The 15,049-nt window shown below is 48.9% G+C and overlaps 1 protein-coding gene across 1 annotated transcript in view; it reads left to right on the forward strand.

Moving 5' to 3' along the window:
- Positions 1-7,922: 7,922 nt before the first annotated feature.
- Positions 7,923-15,049, forward strand: part of EYA2 (EYA transcriptional coactivator and phosphatase 2) — a 206,492-nt gene continuing 199,365 nt past the window's right edge. The window contains exon 1 of the mRNA XM_037044208.1: positions 7,923-8,273. The gene's annotated coding sequence lies outside the window, so the exon portion shown is untranslated. The remainder of the gene's footprint in view (positions 8,274-15,049) is intronic.

Genomic DNA, 15,049 nt, shown 5'->3' on the forward strand with positions numbered 1-15,049 from the left:
TGCCCCAGCTCTGGAGCTTAAAGCAAGCAAGTCTATGAGCAAACCAGCCCATTGGTGGGCTCTTCAAGAGGAATGCCTGGGACTACAGCAGCTGCCCACCTCACTTGGGGTGCAACCCTGGCTGGTCTTCACAGCCAGGTGTTATGGGGACTCCTCTTCCTGGCCCTGGTACCCTGGGCTGGGGAGCCCAGTGTGGGGCCGGGATCCTTTGCTCCTCAGCAGGGCTTCCAAAGCCAAGATATCCCCTGTGTTTGTTAACCACCACCGTGGGTGGAAGACCAACCCTTTCTCACCTCTGCTCTTCCAACCAGTCTCCATGTGGCTTCCTTATGTTCTTATAGAAATTCTGTTCAGCTAAACTTCAGGTGGTTCCCAAGGTAGTTGTTCTATAATGTAGTTGTAATTTTTTTAAAGATTTTTATTTATTTATTTATTTATCTTTAGAGGGTAAGGAGAGAGGGAGAGAAACATCAATGTATGGTTGCCTTTCATGTGTCCCCTGCTGGAGGCTCGACTACAGGGAACCAGCCTGCAACCCAGGCATGTGCCCTGACTGGGAATCGAACCTCGATCCTCAGGCTCGCAGGCCTGTGCTCAATCCACTGAGCTACACCAGCCAGGGCAATTTAGTTGTGATTTTGACATGGTTGTGGGAGGAGGCTAACACAATGTTTACCTACTCTGACATCTTGACAAGAAGTCTCGAGATCTTTGAACCTGATGGCCTCCTATAGTCTCTTTGAGTGCTCCCTGTGTCTTCAGGACCACAGATTCTTTTAGAATTTACAACAATATCTGGTTGGATTCTGGAGACCTCTGATGTGTCCCAGTCAACATGTCCAAGGCCATCCCCCCAATACATACTGAAGACCAGTTGGCTTTGTTCACCATCAAAGATGACATATTAAACTAAAGGCAAGGAGGAAAGAGAAGCCAAATGTATTTAAAAGCCATCCTATCTGCTTTTTCTCTATAGGATTAAAAAAAGCAAAAAAGTGAAAGGTCTTTGAAGGAAATGCCAAAGAATTGAGGGGTAGAAATGCTTAAGGTTCTTATTGGAAAGCCAGCCTGGCCCCAGCATGGCTTTGAGAACCTGCTTGGAGTGTTACGTGCACTCTTCACACACTCACATCGATTGGAAACCAGCTCCTAACTAGAGATCTGGGTGCTTGCACAGAGGCTGTTCCTTGGTTGGGTTTTACCAACATCCTCTGGCCGAAGCTCCATCTCATCCTCCTCTCATTTGGCACCTTCTGTTGCCTCCTAACAAGTCCCAGAAGGGAAGAATGGACTTTAGCCCCCCCGGGTTAACCTCCATGCCTCATCTTTGAATCCTCGAGGTTTTCACTGAAGAAGAAAGAGAAGGAGAGAGCATAAGAGAAAAAGAGAAGACAACCTTGACCTTATCTTGAGCTCTTTGTGGTCCCTCGGAAGAGAAGGCTTCTCAGTCCCTTTTATTCCTGTGTATTTTTTTCAGGGGGGCAGGTGGTAAATGGAATGAAAAAGGGCAGCATGACTGTGGTCATTCTGGGCAGCATCAAAAGTCATCTCATTTCATTCATACTTCATCTTCATTCATTCATCCACCATTGAGTTCCTCCCTGGGTGCCAGGCACTGTTCCAGGCACTGAAGACGTAGCCATGAGCAAAAGCAGTCAAGTCCCTGCTCCCAGGGAGCTGGTATTCTGGTGGGGGAGACGAACTGTGAACACTGAAACAGGTACACGTGTGAGGTAGTGTTGTAGAGCAATAAAGGCATGAGCTGGCTGAGGATGCTGGCTTGGACAGAGTGGTCGGGGAGGCCTGTCTGGGGTGGGGGCGTTCGAGCAGAGACGGAATGGAGTGAAGGTGAAAACCACCAGGCTGTGTCTGGAGGGGCGGCGCGGGCTGAGGGCAGCGTGTTTGGGGGTCTCAAAGGTCCCTCGCCAGATGGAAATAAGCGTCTCCCACTGAACATTGGAGATCCCGAAATTCTGATGCTCTGCCTGAAAATACACCCAAGAGTTGGTTTCTTGTGATGTTAAATGGAAAAAAAATCATCACGTAGGACACAGCAACCCAAGCCCCAAAATAGTTTTCTATAATGGAACTAGGTGCTTAAAATGTTTACCAAGCATCAAAATAGCTTGTTAGGACCCCAAATGCTTAAAGCCTGGCTCCACGACCACCAGACGAGCATGAAAGTTTTCAACAAATTGTCAATGTGTGTGTGATGACGCCACCACACCCCAAGGGGTGTCCCCTTCTTTGCTCGGTGGGCTTTTCCAAATGTGGTTCGAATGTTCTCTCAGCAATAGCAGAGAATTTCCTTTCCCTGTGTGCTGCTTTGATAGAAACATTACACTGAGTTTCAGGGATACAAATATATGTTTTTCTTTACAAACACTTGTCTGTAGGTTATGAGAAACGCGCCTTCTATGAAGCTTGAGTATTAAAAACAGAGATGTGGTCTATTGGGAACCTGTTTACTGGAGGCTTGTTCAAGTATGCCTGCATTGGTGTTTCAGGGACAGGGCATGTGTGAGAGAGATCTATTTCTTATCTACACACAAATATATAATATAATAAAAATTTGGGGTGGGTAATGGAGGGGTTTTTTTTGAAGATTTTATTTATTTAGAGAGTGGGGAAGGGAAGGAGAAAGAGAGGGAGAGAAACATCAGTGTGTGGTTGCCTCTCTCGTGCCCCCTACTGGGGACCTGGCTTGCAGCCTAAGCATGTGCCCTGACTGGGAATTGAACCAGCGACCCTTTGGTTCATAGGCCCGTGCTCAATCCACTGAGCTATAGCAGCCAGCACAAGTAATGGAGTATTTTATATTTCATGTGTTTGCAAAACCCTCCTGCCCCACCTGCACAGACACAGTGAGTGCCTCTTTCATAAGGACCCCTGGGAAAACGTCTCTCCTGGCCAGTATCAGAAAACGCGCTGGTTTGTTAAACCAGTTCTGTCTGTTTCTGTCATATGGACGTTGAGAGTCGTGGACAGAGTGAAGCACTTTGAAATCTTTGGCTTTCGGTCTTGGCTCTGCAGAGCTTTGGGGGTTCCTTCAAGACCCTCCACACCTGCAGGAGACAGGTGTGAAGCAGGAAGGTGGGGCGGGAACTTTCACCTTTTTTCGTACTGAGTTTCTTTGCCCACTCGACCTTTTTCTCTTCAACTCTCCTGTGAAAATATGCGATGTTTCACTAATTGCTGTGTCTCCTTGTGCGGCGGCCATACCGATCTTCCTTGTTCTGTGTCAGGTTTAGTATGTGATGGGGGACCCCCCCCCAAAACGGAATTTATTTACAAAAATTGAGTATGTGTTATTACATGTTGAAAGTTCACTGACCTCCCAAATAGTCTCCATTTGGTGCAACACACCTATGAAGAGGTTTATTACACGGCTCAAAACAGGCTGTGAACTCATCGATTTTGATGCCTTTGAGTGCTGCTGCCGTTTTTGTTTGTTCGCTTCATCTCTTCCCCATCGGCAAAACACTTCCTTTGGAGGACTTTTTTTCATTCAGGGAAACAGACAGGAAAAAAAGTCGCTTTGGGTGAGATCTGGTGAATAAGGAGGGTGGGGCACAGGGGTCATGCTGTTTTGGGTCCAACACTGCTGAGCACTCAGCGTGGTGTGGGCAGGTGAGCTCATAAAATCACCCGGCGTGAAAGGGGGAAACGCATTGGAAGAGTCTTCAGAAGGAATCCACTAAAGCTGAACGTGGCCTCTCACAACAGCACCAGCTGGCGCCCGGATACAGACAGGTTCCTAGAACATCCGTTGTGTGTGTGTGTGTGTGTGTGTGTGTGTGTGTGTCCTCTCATCTGTGCCACTGAAATGGGCACAACGTGCTTACTTTTGAGTAAAAGAAAGTTGGGAAGGCACTAATGTAATTGATCACATTTTCTTCTTCGCATTGGCTGCCAGGAAGCTCAGCACCTCAGCCTCAGTCCCTCTAGCCCACATTTTATGCAAAAACCTCACCCTTGACTTTCATCTTTTCCTCCCCGTGTTTCCCCTCCACTGCTTCTTCTTGTGCTCTTTTTTCTGCTACCATATATATGTTTTTGCAGGCCACCTCGAATTCTTTTTGGAAGAGCCAAGATTTCAATAAACACATTTTTTAAATGGAGTACTTTTTTCGTAGAGGAGGTCTTTGCACATGGGAGAGAAATGTGCAGAGAAATAAGGCATGATTTTGGCATGGAGAGTGCACGTGTGTTTGTCGGATATGCACATGCATTTTGGGCACCTTGGGAAGTTTGTAGCTTTCAAGGTCAGGCCGATCTTCTGGCTTCAGAGGTTATTAACTTAAAAGACTCTGGAGGGGGAAGTGTTTGCTTTCAGGGGAGGCCTGCGTGTGGTCTACACTCCAAAGACTCTGTTTCATGGTTTAGCGTTTCCAAATTTGGTCTGGCATCATTCTAAAAGAAGCCCAAACATGTCCGAAGAAAAAAATCAAGGGAAAGAAAGGGATTAAAAGCAGGGAGCCATCTTACACAGGATGGTGGTTGGAGTTCAGGGTCTTCACCAAGAATTGGGAGCCTTCCGTCCTATCTCAGCTTCTACCGCATCTGCTGTGAATCTGGGGTCAAGTCCTTATTCTCCCAAAGACCGGGGTGTCTCACCCTCTCTCTGCTGCACACTGAAATCACCAGGAGAGCTTTAAAAAAAAATACTGACGCCTCTGTCCCTCCCCCAGAGTCTGGTTTAATTGGTCTGGGGTGGGGCCCCAGCGTGGGGATTTTTAAAAGCTTCCCCGGAGACACTAATGTGCAGCCAAGGTTGGGAAGCACTGCCCTAAGAGAAGGAAAAATAAAATTAATAAGCACCTGCCTCCTGTCGATCTCTCGGGGGTGTGGCTGAGATGTATGAGATAATGGGGCAGATTCTGGGGAAAGAGAAAAATGGTTGGAAGGAAACCGACGAACCCTTTGTACCCCACAGATTATCCCTAGTTAATAAGTGTTCTTCAATGATGTCTCCGTGGTCTGTAAGAAGAAATGCATTTCACATCTTCATCCGGTGTATACACACACACACTTACATTCATTGCATGCAGTTCATTTGGGGTTTTTTTTCTATTCTAGCCTTTCATGCTGTTCCTTCAAGGAAAACAAACTCTGCCTATTAATGCTGTTTAAACAGCGGCATGTCAAGGCTCATGGACCGAGACACATTAAGCACCCATGGACAGCAGTCAGGTGCTGGCCTGATAATGACTGGAAGCTTCTTGCAAAGAAGCAATGCCCTTAAATGCAGAGTCATAATACATGAGCAATTGCTAGTGCCAGCGATAGTCAGAAGAGAAGGTGTTTTATGAGCAGGATCTTAGGGGCTTGTCACAATAACGACACAAGATAGGTCCTTTTATCTTCATTTTTAGGATGAGAAAGTCAAGGCCACGTACCTAGGTCCGTTCTGCACTTAGAAAGCAGAAGCGGCATCTCCGCCCGGAAGCAGCAGGCCTCTTACCCTTCCCTGGCTGGTGGGAGAACACCCGTGCTCACTGAACACATGTGCTTGTCTGAAGTTCTGGGAGGACACGGGGTTGGAATAAGCTATGACCGGAGGTGGACCTGGATGTAGTGAGGCCTGCTACATACACTATTTGGGGGGGGGGGTTCTTATTTAAGAAAAGGAATACAAAATTATGAGTCCAAAATGGAGGGAACAAAAGTAATTTTTTTCTTTGAATTAAGAAATCACAACAAATTTGAATTTTTAAGCAGCTGAAAGATCCCAGAAACATCACCAAGTCCCCAATGCCAGTGGCCATTCCACACCAACCTACTCAAAGTTAAGTGCTACCGTGGGGAATCGAAGTGGAAAGAGATGGTGGTTTCTGCTGCTTGCTGTTAAATGTCAAAAGCAAATGATTTTTGTTCATTTTACAGGAACCAGTGACCACGCGAACACATTTCTAGGCCCCNAACACAAGATAGGTCCTTTTATCTTCATTTTTAGGATGAGAAAGTCAAGGCCACGTACCTAGGTCCGTTCTGCACTTAGAAAGCAGAAGCGGCATCTCCGCCCGGAAGCAGCAGGCCTCTTACCCTTCCCTGGCTGGTGGGAGAACACCCGTGCTCACTGAACACATGTGCTTGTCTGAAGTTCTGGGAGGACACGGGGTTGGAATAAGCTATGACCGGAGGTGGACCTGGATGTAGTGAGGCCTGCTACATACACTATTTGGGGGGGGGGGGTTCTTATTTAAGAAAAGGAATACAAAATTATAAGTCCAAAATGGAGGGAACAAAAGTAATTTTTTTCTTTGAATTAAGAAATCACAACAAATTTGAATTTTTAAGCAGCTGAAAGATGCCAGAAACATCACCAAGTCCCCAATGCCAGTGGCCATTCCACACCAACCTACTCAAAGTTAAGTGCTACCGTGGGGAATGGAAGTGGAAAGAGATGGTGGTTTCTGCTGCTTGCTGTTAAATGTCAAAAGCAAATGATTTTTGTTCATTTTACAGGAACCAGTGACCACGCGAACACATTTCTAGGCCCCTGCCTAGGCCTTAGAAAGAGGCCCAGCAAGCCAGTGGCCCAAGGGCTTAAGTTTCATCAGCTTTCTGGTAACCCTACGACTGGACTTGAGGGTTCTGTGTTATCTCAAAATTAAGGGCTTTGCAGTCAGCTGGACCTGAACTTCAGCCCTGGCTCAGCTGCTTTCTGCCGTCTTTGAACTTAGACTTGATCATTTGTGAAAGGGGCATGCTCACAGCTCCTACACTTCAGTCTCTTTGAGGGATTAAAGGCAGTAAGGAAGGGTGGGGCTTAGAGTTGCCAGATTTAGCAAAGAAAAATAAAAACAAGGCACCCAGTCAAATTCAACTTCAGAGAACCAGGGACTACTTTTTAAGTGCAAGTAGGCACCACCTATTGCATTGGACATACTGATACTGAAACTCATTCCTTGTTTCCGTGAAATCCAGATTTATCCGGGCACCCTGCATGTTACTGAGCTTAATGAATGGCAGTGGCCGGTACTGTTAGGCACCCCGCCTTGGGGTTCATAGACATTGGAAAGCAGGCGAGAGGGAGAAAAAGGCTACACCGACCCTGCTGGAGCCGGTTTATTGTGGGGAGGGCTGAGAGAGGTGGCCATGAGAGCGTGGGGAAGTGGGGTGCCTGAGTGTCAGGGTGTGCGCAGGGAGGGGGTTACGCCGATTAAGTTTGGGGGGCCTCAGTGTCCCTGTCTGTAGAATGGCTGAAAGGGGACCCCTGAACCCTCCTCCCCCCCCCATGCCACCAGCAATGGCCCTTTCTTCTAAAGTAGGTGTCACATCCTCAGAGAGGTCTTCCAAGATCATTGTCCCTTTGCCGCAGCACATAATCTGCCCCCCCCGCCCCTCCCAGTAATGACAACTTTCTGAAATTGTCTTGTTGTTTAGTTGATTGTTTGTTTATGGTCTGTGTTCCCATGTGAATGTGAATGTAAGTTACAGGAGCGGAGAAAACTAGTCGGTCTTGGTCCAGCTAAACCTCCCAGGTGCTGTACCTGGCACAGTAGACGGTGTACGTTGAATGAATGGGGTGGATGAATGAATGAATTCAGCGGAATTGTTGTTCCTTCCAAGCAGTCTTTCCTTTCTCAGAGGCAGTGCCTGGGTTCAGAGGGAGGAGGTGTGGGGTGTCGGTGGGTGGGGAGGAGGCTGGGCCCTCGCCTCCTCCAGGACCGGCGGGAGGGAGCGTGCTCCGCTGAGCTGCAGGCGCTGAGAGCAGCGAGGCGGCAGCTGCAGGGCCAGAGCCCCGCGCCCCGTGTCCAGGNAATTCAGCGGAATTGTTGTTCCTTCCAAGCAGTCTTTCCTTTCTCAGAGGCAGTGCCTGGGTTCAGAGGGAGGAGGTGTGGGGTGTCGGTGGGTGGGGAGGAGGCTGGGCCCTCGCCTCCTCCAGGACCGGCGGGAGGGAGCGTGCTCGGCTGAGCTGCAGGCGCTGAGAGCAGCGCGGCGGCAGCTGCAGGGCCAGAGCCCCGCGCCCCGTGTCCAGGCGCCGGAGGTGTGCGCCCGCCAAGCCCACCACCGCGCCTCGGCGCCCCCACGCGCCCACGCATCGGCGGGGACCCGGGCGGGGGCAGAGGGAGGGCCCGGCCCTAGGAGTGGAAGGGGCCGGTCCTCCCCGCGCAAGCAGCGGCCGCTGCAGCCCAAGAGGCGGAGGCGGAGGCAGCGGCGGCAGCAGAGGCGGCAACTTGCCCGCCGCAGTCGCCCCACCGCTTCGGACTCGCGTCCGCAGGTCCACCAGCCGGCACCGCGCCGGGGCGCCCTCTCCACTGCGCGCGGTGAGTACATTCCGCGGGGCCCACCCCCAGGCCGCCCGCCGGGATTTGCCCGGCCGGGGTGGTCATAGACCCCTCGCCTGGCGCCTCTCTGCGGCACTTGCCAGGCCCGGGCCTCCGCCGCTGTCGGCGCGCTTGGGGACTCGGGGACTCACGGGCCGGATCCGGTCTCCCGGAGCTCTCAGGGCTCCTCCGGCACCAGGGCAGTGGGGACAACAGGCAGATCCTCACTCCAGAAAATCCGTCCCAGGCTCCGGGGCGGATTTTCCTGGGGCCTCAGTTTCCCCGTACCCCGTGGGGCAACGACCCTGAAGTTCGCACTCCCGCGCGCGGGACAAGTGCATGGCGCGCAAGCGGTATAGAGGCTTCTGTACTGTGCGTTTGGTTAGTTTTATGGCTCCGGTGGCTCGAGATAAGGGGCGCTCCGGCGATCGGACCGAAGAGGCACAAGGAGCCAGAACCCAACTCACGCCCTTGGGCGCTATTTATCGGGTAACCGGGGAGCAATCGCAAGGATCCCAGGGATGGGGCTGGAACGCCTCGCTAAGCCTCATCTTTGAGGCTGCATTTCTTTTTAAAAGCCCGTCTGCGCTCGGCCTGCGCTGGTCCAGCTCCGCGCTTCGTACCGGAGCGGGCTTCCTGGCGCTTGCTGAAGTTGGAGCTGAAACTGAAAAAAAACTTTACATCCAGAGGATGCTTAGAAGGAGAAGAGGATTTTGTTGTAATGGAGAGAGTAGAGAATTGAATTGTTTTTTGGTCATGAGGTCCGGAGGTGAAAGGGCCGTGCTGGCCCTCGCTCCTAAGTATATTTCCTGCCCCCAAATAAATAGTTTTTCAGCTCAGGGAATGCTAGAAAAGCTTGACTGGTAAAAACACCCGCATCACAAAACCCTCGGTGCGCATTTCTCATCTGTCGAAAGTGAGGCGTCTTGGCGGGGTGAGGTCCCTGTCACCCCCCAGCGAAGTCTCAGTTACGAAGGATGAGCGTGCCCGCCTCAGCGTTCGAAATTCTTATTTCTTTTTAAAAAAACAAAACTGATGTCGTATTTTTCTGGATACTACTTTCTTTTCTTCCCCCTTTCCCCGAAATGCTACGTAATCTTTCATTATTTTTTTTTTGTAACGTCGAAGTATAAATCACTCCCGGTGGAGGTACCGTTTAATTGCGAGGGGCGGTGAAACAGCGAACATCAGAATGGGAGTCGATGGATGGCCAGAGCAGAGGGTAGGGTGGATGGTTTACAAACACCGAGTAAGAATTTGGGTGCTGAATTATGTCTGAGTTAGGGACCTCCCCTCCAAAGGAAGTTATGACCAGCGGACAGTTGTTGTATTTCAACCCAAAATGTATTAATTTCATGAGCCCTTTCTTGGTTGAATGAAATTTCCGCTACCAGCCTGAGCTCTGAACCAGCAGCTCTGTTACCTACCCGTGGCCCATTTGGGGGAAGAGGGAGAGGCACCTCCTTTTAAAAATACTCTTGGTGAAAAAAATCTTTCAGGCAGCTTTACCCATTTGCACCACCCCCCCCCACCCCGACCTCGCCCCACTTTTCTTTCTCCATCACTTTAAACCTCTTAAACTTTTTACTTCCTTGCATTTAGACATCCTCAGATTAAGAAAAGTTAATAAAACTTTTATATAACAAGTGAGGATGGTTTGATCTTGCTTTTGACTGTTCATAATATGTTTATATGTGAAATCTTGCGTTTTGGAGGAAACTCCAAATTTTGCAGTTTTGACCAGTGCCGGCTAGATTTGAAAGGGCCTGAAACTTTTAGTGAGTTCATTTGTCCCATACATAGTTAATAGCTACTCTCTATTCTTCTCGTGCAACTTAAGCTTTACAGTATTATTATTTTATCTTAAAGGAATGAGCAATTTTCCCTCCATCTTGAGATAGCTCACCTAGAGTAGTGGCTGTGTATATGAAAATATTCTATAACCACATAAATTCCTAAATTTATAACTAAAGGGAGTGAAGTAAAAGAAATAAAATGAAGATGTTATCCCAGTACTTTGGGGTTTTTAGAAAACAGATTGCTTTAATCACTGGAGTTTTGGAACCTTCTTTTCATGCCTTTTGTGGCGTATTCAACACATCGGAAAGAGATATGGTTTGTTGACTCGTTGTACGATTACCATTTGGCAAAAAGCAGTCAAGACACACTGTTTCAAATCTGGGGTCTCGCTTCTGCTTTAAACTGCACGTAAGGGAGCACAGACCTTGTTCCAGACGGATAGATTGATAAAACGCTAGCTGCTGTGTGGGGAATGAAAAAAGTCCTCGGCAAAAACGCCCTGCGGTGCAGCTGAGGACACTTGATTTAGGCTGGAGAGAGCTGTTGAGATCCCTGCAGCTGGGGAGAAGTGCACCCCGTCTGGGCACGTCCACTTTAAGCCGCTTTTGGTTCCCTGTAACAAGATGACTCCTTTCCCACAAAGGAGAAACCGTTTCCTTATTTTTTCAGTTACTTTTCCAAAGATAACTTGTATCCGGGGCAGGAGAGCCGAGCTCTGCAGAACTCCAACCATAACCAGCTCAGAACGGGGGCTCCTCCTCACTCCCTCCACCAGATGTTTTTTAGGTGTCCTCAGCTGGAACGCCCAGTTTGAAACTAATTAGGCCAGCAATAAACTCCTTGTATAATAAAATCGCAGACCGTTATGGTGCGTAAGTGGGCTTCCTAGCCACTCATGACAGATGCCTCCCTCAGCAGAGGGAGAGCCTGGGGCTGTCAGGAGCAAATGAGGGGAGTGGAGATATCTTGTTTCCGTATCTGCTTGTCCCTAAGTACCCACCCCCGCCCTGCACAGAGCATTACCTTCTGGAAGGGCATGGGTGGAGGCTACACCTGGGGTAAGGTTTTGTCTTGGCTGGGTAGGCCTCATTAATGTAACAATGCTCCGGGGACAAGTGAAAGGGTAAGTATTAGGCAGTGGCCCCTGGTCAGAGGTGCTCGTGATGTATGAGTGTTGAGTGTTTTGTGGGGGGGGTCTGGGTGGGGAGACATGAATTCCTTGGAAGATTTTATATAAAGGTGGAAATCGCCTGATTGTGTGGTTCTTATCTGTGGCGTCTGTGGACGTGAAGTGGCTGGTTATTCAGTTACCTCCAAAGGCCCATTCTGCCAAGTCTGGTTTGTCAGTGGAAGGAAACTTTTCTCCCAGCTTAGCTGCTCCGTAAAAGGCGTTGGTGGACTCCACTCAAAAGGAATCTCTTTCCAGAGAATTAACCCCAGAGCTGAGAAAACACAGGCTGTTGACAGAAAACACACACACACTCCCCCACACTCCCCCCTGCTCCCCACCTTCCCCCTGATCCCCATCCCCCCAAATCATAGCAGCTTCCTGAATAGCCCACCTCCCTCCCCCTCGCCCCCCCCACCCATCATGTGTGGCAGTTCAAGCAGTCCCAAACACAAAAAAAACAGAAAGAAGATTCTGGTAGGGAAACAATTAGCGGAGAATTCCAGACAATGCTTCATTTTGCTGTTTGAAGATCTTAACCTGGCCTAATGGTGTTTGACGAACACCTCTGCTAATCCCAGCATAACTCCCCTCAATCAGGCGGCAAGTACTTGGAGTGACTGGCCCCCGCCCACTTCTTTTCTTGTAAGTGAATCTGAAGAGCAGGGACTTGTTCTTTATTGGGTGTGATCATAAATCAACTTCAACCTAAGCAAGTACCTGTCTTCCAGGGGAAAGAGGATGAGAAAAGCCACAGGCTTTCAAATTTATTTTTGCTGCCTTTTCCTCCCCCCTTTGCCATTCCTCTCCATTTGCGAATTATATGCTTGTGTTAATGACAATGACAGAAGTAGCTGCCAGGGACCGAGCATTTGTATGCCAGGCCTGAAGTCAACCCCCAGACATGTGTTTTTAGGATGGGTTCTCACAACAGGCCTTTGAGTTAGGTATTTATTCTTCTTCTTGTTGTTATTCCAACTCTGTTAACGAGAACACTGAGTCTTAAGTCAAATGCCTGGTGAGAGGCAACCGGCTAAGTGAAACCAGAATGCAGGCCCTCAGACGTCTGCCTGCCCCGTGCGCTCTGAGCACTTGGCCCAGACAACATGTCTGCCCTCCTTCCCCTTGCAGAGAGATGCTGACTTTGGATGCTGTGAAGTGTGTGGAACACAGTTATCTTCTGACTCTGCCCTGAAGTTCCTTGTTGTTGTTTTAAACAGAAAAGAAAAAAAAAGCATTTTAAGTACTTAGAACATACAGCTATAAGCCTTTGTGAGTTGGGGTACTTAGCAGGTTGTGCATGGTACTATAAAGAAAAGTGGCTGTGTGTGTACAAGGGCTAATTTGATTTGTTCCTTCGATAGATACCGTAGCACCACGCATCTCAGTTCTTAAAAGGAGTCAATAAATGTAGCAGCAGCAGGGAGGCCCTAAAATGTTACGGGGGGCAGTCCACGTCAAGTTTACCGGAAGGCGCTGGGTCGCTATGGGTGGGTCGTTGTTTGAGAGTTAGATTATAAACATTTGGAGAGCGAGGAATAATTTGGAACAGGTGGTCCCAAGAGTCAGGTAACTGGAATAATTTCTCTTTGCCACTCGGAGGGTTCAGGGAGGCCATCGGGTCCCTGAATCTGGGATGCCGCCCTCACAGTGCCCCCACAGTGGGACACAACCTGGCAGGATGGATGAGGGGGTCTCTGCACACAGTCCCGGGTCTGCAGCAGGGGCTTGGTCATCGCTGTCATCGCCCCTCTGATGCTACTAGTTAGGGCGCAGATGCGTCTGCTCATGCTCCTTTGAAAAGCCTGCCTCTGTTGCAGATGCATGCAGGAGTCCGCAGGAGTCCGCAGCGGTAACTCAGACGAGCAGCCAGCCAGGGAGACGGGTTTCTTCTTACCAAGTTTCAGAATGTGCTGGTGTCTGGCACCGCCTGGGCCTGCTCACACTAATTTAGACGTCCTTTTAAACGAACAAAGTATTTGAAAGAGGTTAGCAATTATGTTGCCGTTTAGTAGCGATCATGTTGTTAGCACGACCCCATGTGAGATTTCGATGACAAGGGATGTCCGCCCCCCCCCACTCTATTTTCTTTCGGAGCCCGTAGTGAAGTTAGATTTTAAAAGTCTGTGCATCCCCAAATGGAACATACCGGCACATATCCAGTCACCGACATGCCAAGGAGCACTGTCAATTCTCTGTGAATTTAACTGAAGAAAAATGATGAAATCGACAGCGTTCTCCCCAAAGCATGAAGCAGTGGAGGGCCTGACTACTGTGTGAACGGAGCGACGTACTTTCGTCTCGCATCAGCTGAATCTGTCAGTTCCCCTTTCTTTTCTAGTCATCTCCCAAGAATCGGCTTTCCTAGCTGAAATACACAGGGTGTTCGCCAAAAGGCATTTTAATGCCGTAAAGAAAAATCATGCCCGAGACAGCCGAGTCTGTTTCAACCATTATTGTTTCTGAAGCATGCATACTTTGGGTTTCATGGTAAGACGTGAGTTTGCCAAGAAAGAAAATTACAGCAAGAAACTATGCTGAAAACATATACACGTCTGTTTAAGAAATGGGAAAAACACGGAAAATTCCGCACGGTAATTGCTTTAGCGTGAGCTTAAAATGTCATTGTTTGACTTATGTCGAAAAGTCCCTCTTAGCTAATTCTCACATACGCTGTTACCAGATATCTCACCTTAATAATGTAGGCAACTGTGGGTCTTCGCTTTGGTGATCTTTGAGGCTTTGAGAAGTATCCTGAGCCCCCGGGGGAAACGTTCCAAATTTTTAGATTGTACAGACCATTTTTTAAAGGGGACTTAGATATCGATTTTATTTTCTTGACCCAAAATAAGAAAACATGGGGAATTCTCAAAAGCTTTTTACAGGCTGCTATTAGGAGGAGAGAAGCCAAACCAACATGTATTAGGTCATGAGCTTGAAGTGCATAAATAAGCCCTAGGAAGGTCACCAAAACAGGGGGAAAATCACCAGTTCTCCATACCTCGGCCAAGTCTAAATTCCTGCCTGATAGATGTGTTCGGAAGGAAAGGGGGTTCCAAGCGCATGGTTGCACGGGGTCTGCTTGATTTGTATTTGAGGACAACCGAAGGAGCCCTTGGGTTAAAGTGAGATTGGGAGAGGGCCGGAATTTCCATCTCTTCGAACAGCCCTCTCACTCACGGTTCGGGAGAAAAAGCAAGTTCAGGGGCGGCCTCTTACCCCAGAGTGGATGTTTCCATCCCTGGTGTTTGGATACACAGAAACCAAAGGGTGGGAATGTCTGGTGTTCCTCTAGTCAGTTTCCTCACCTCCCGTCCTCTTCCTGTAGTAACTTTGTGGGGAAGGTATGTTTCCAAAACAATTTTTTTTTCTCATTCCTGAAAACATGTATGCGTCTTTAGCATTTGGGGCACAACGTGCAAATACAATCCTTTAGTTTAGGTCTTCATTGACTGGCGACTCCCATAAAACCAGAGAGATGGAGAGAGTTTCTACTGTGTCCCTGAGTTTGGGACCAAGGCAGGTGCTGATGGAAATTCCACGTAGGGAGAAAACTTTCTTTTTTAGGAGAGGCAGAAATGGCTCCCATGCACACTCTTGTTTTCTTTTGTGGGTGTGTATTGTTTGCACGTATAGGGACTTTGGGTTCAGGGCGTTCTAGAAACATTTGTTTCTCTAGCAAAGGTCTGAATGTCCCTGCTTGGAAAGGGGGCGGCGGGGAGGAGCACAGAGGCCAGATTCCTGCACCTCTGGCCTTTTGTGTGACTGGTACAGTAGCAGGAAGCGGTGACGCGCCCCCGGGACGGTG

This window comes from Sturnira hondurensis, unplaced genomic scaffold, assembly GCF_014824575.4.
Source record: "Sturnira hondurensis isolate 20B ecotype Veracruz unplaced genomic scaffold, ASM1482457v3 Scaffold0004136, whole genome shotgun sequence".
In the NCBI taxonomy this organism is placed as follows: domain Eukaryota; kingdom Metazoa; phylum Chordata; class Mammalia; order Chiroptera; family Phyllostomidae; genus Sturnira; species Sturnira hondurensis.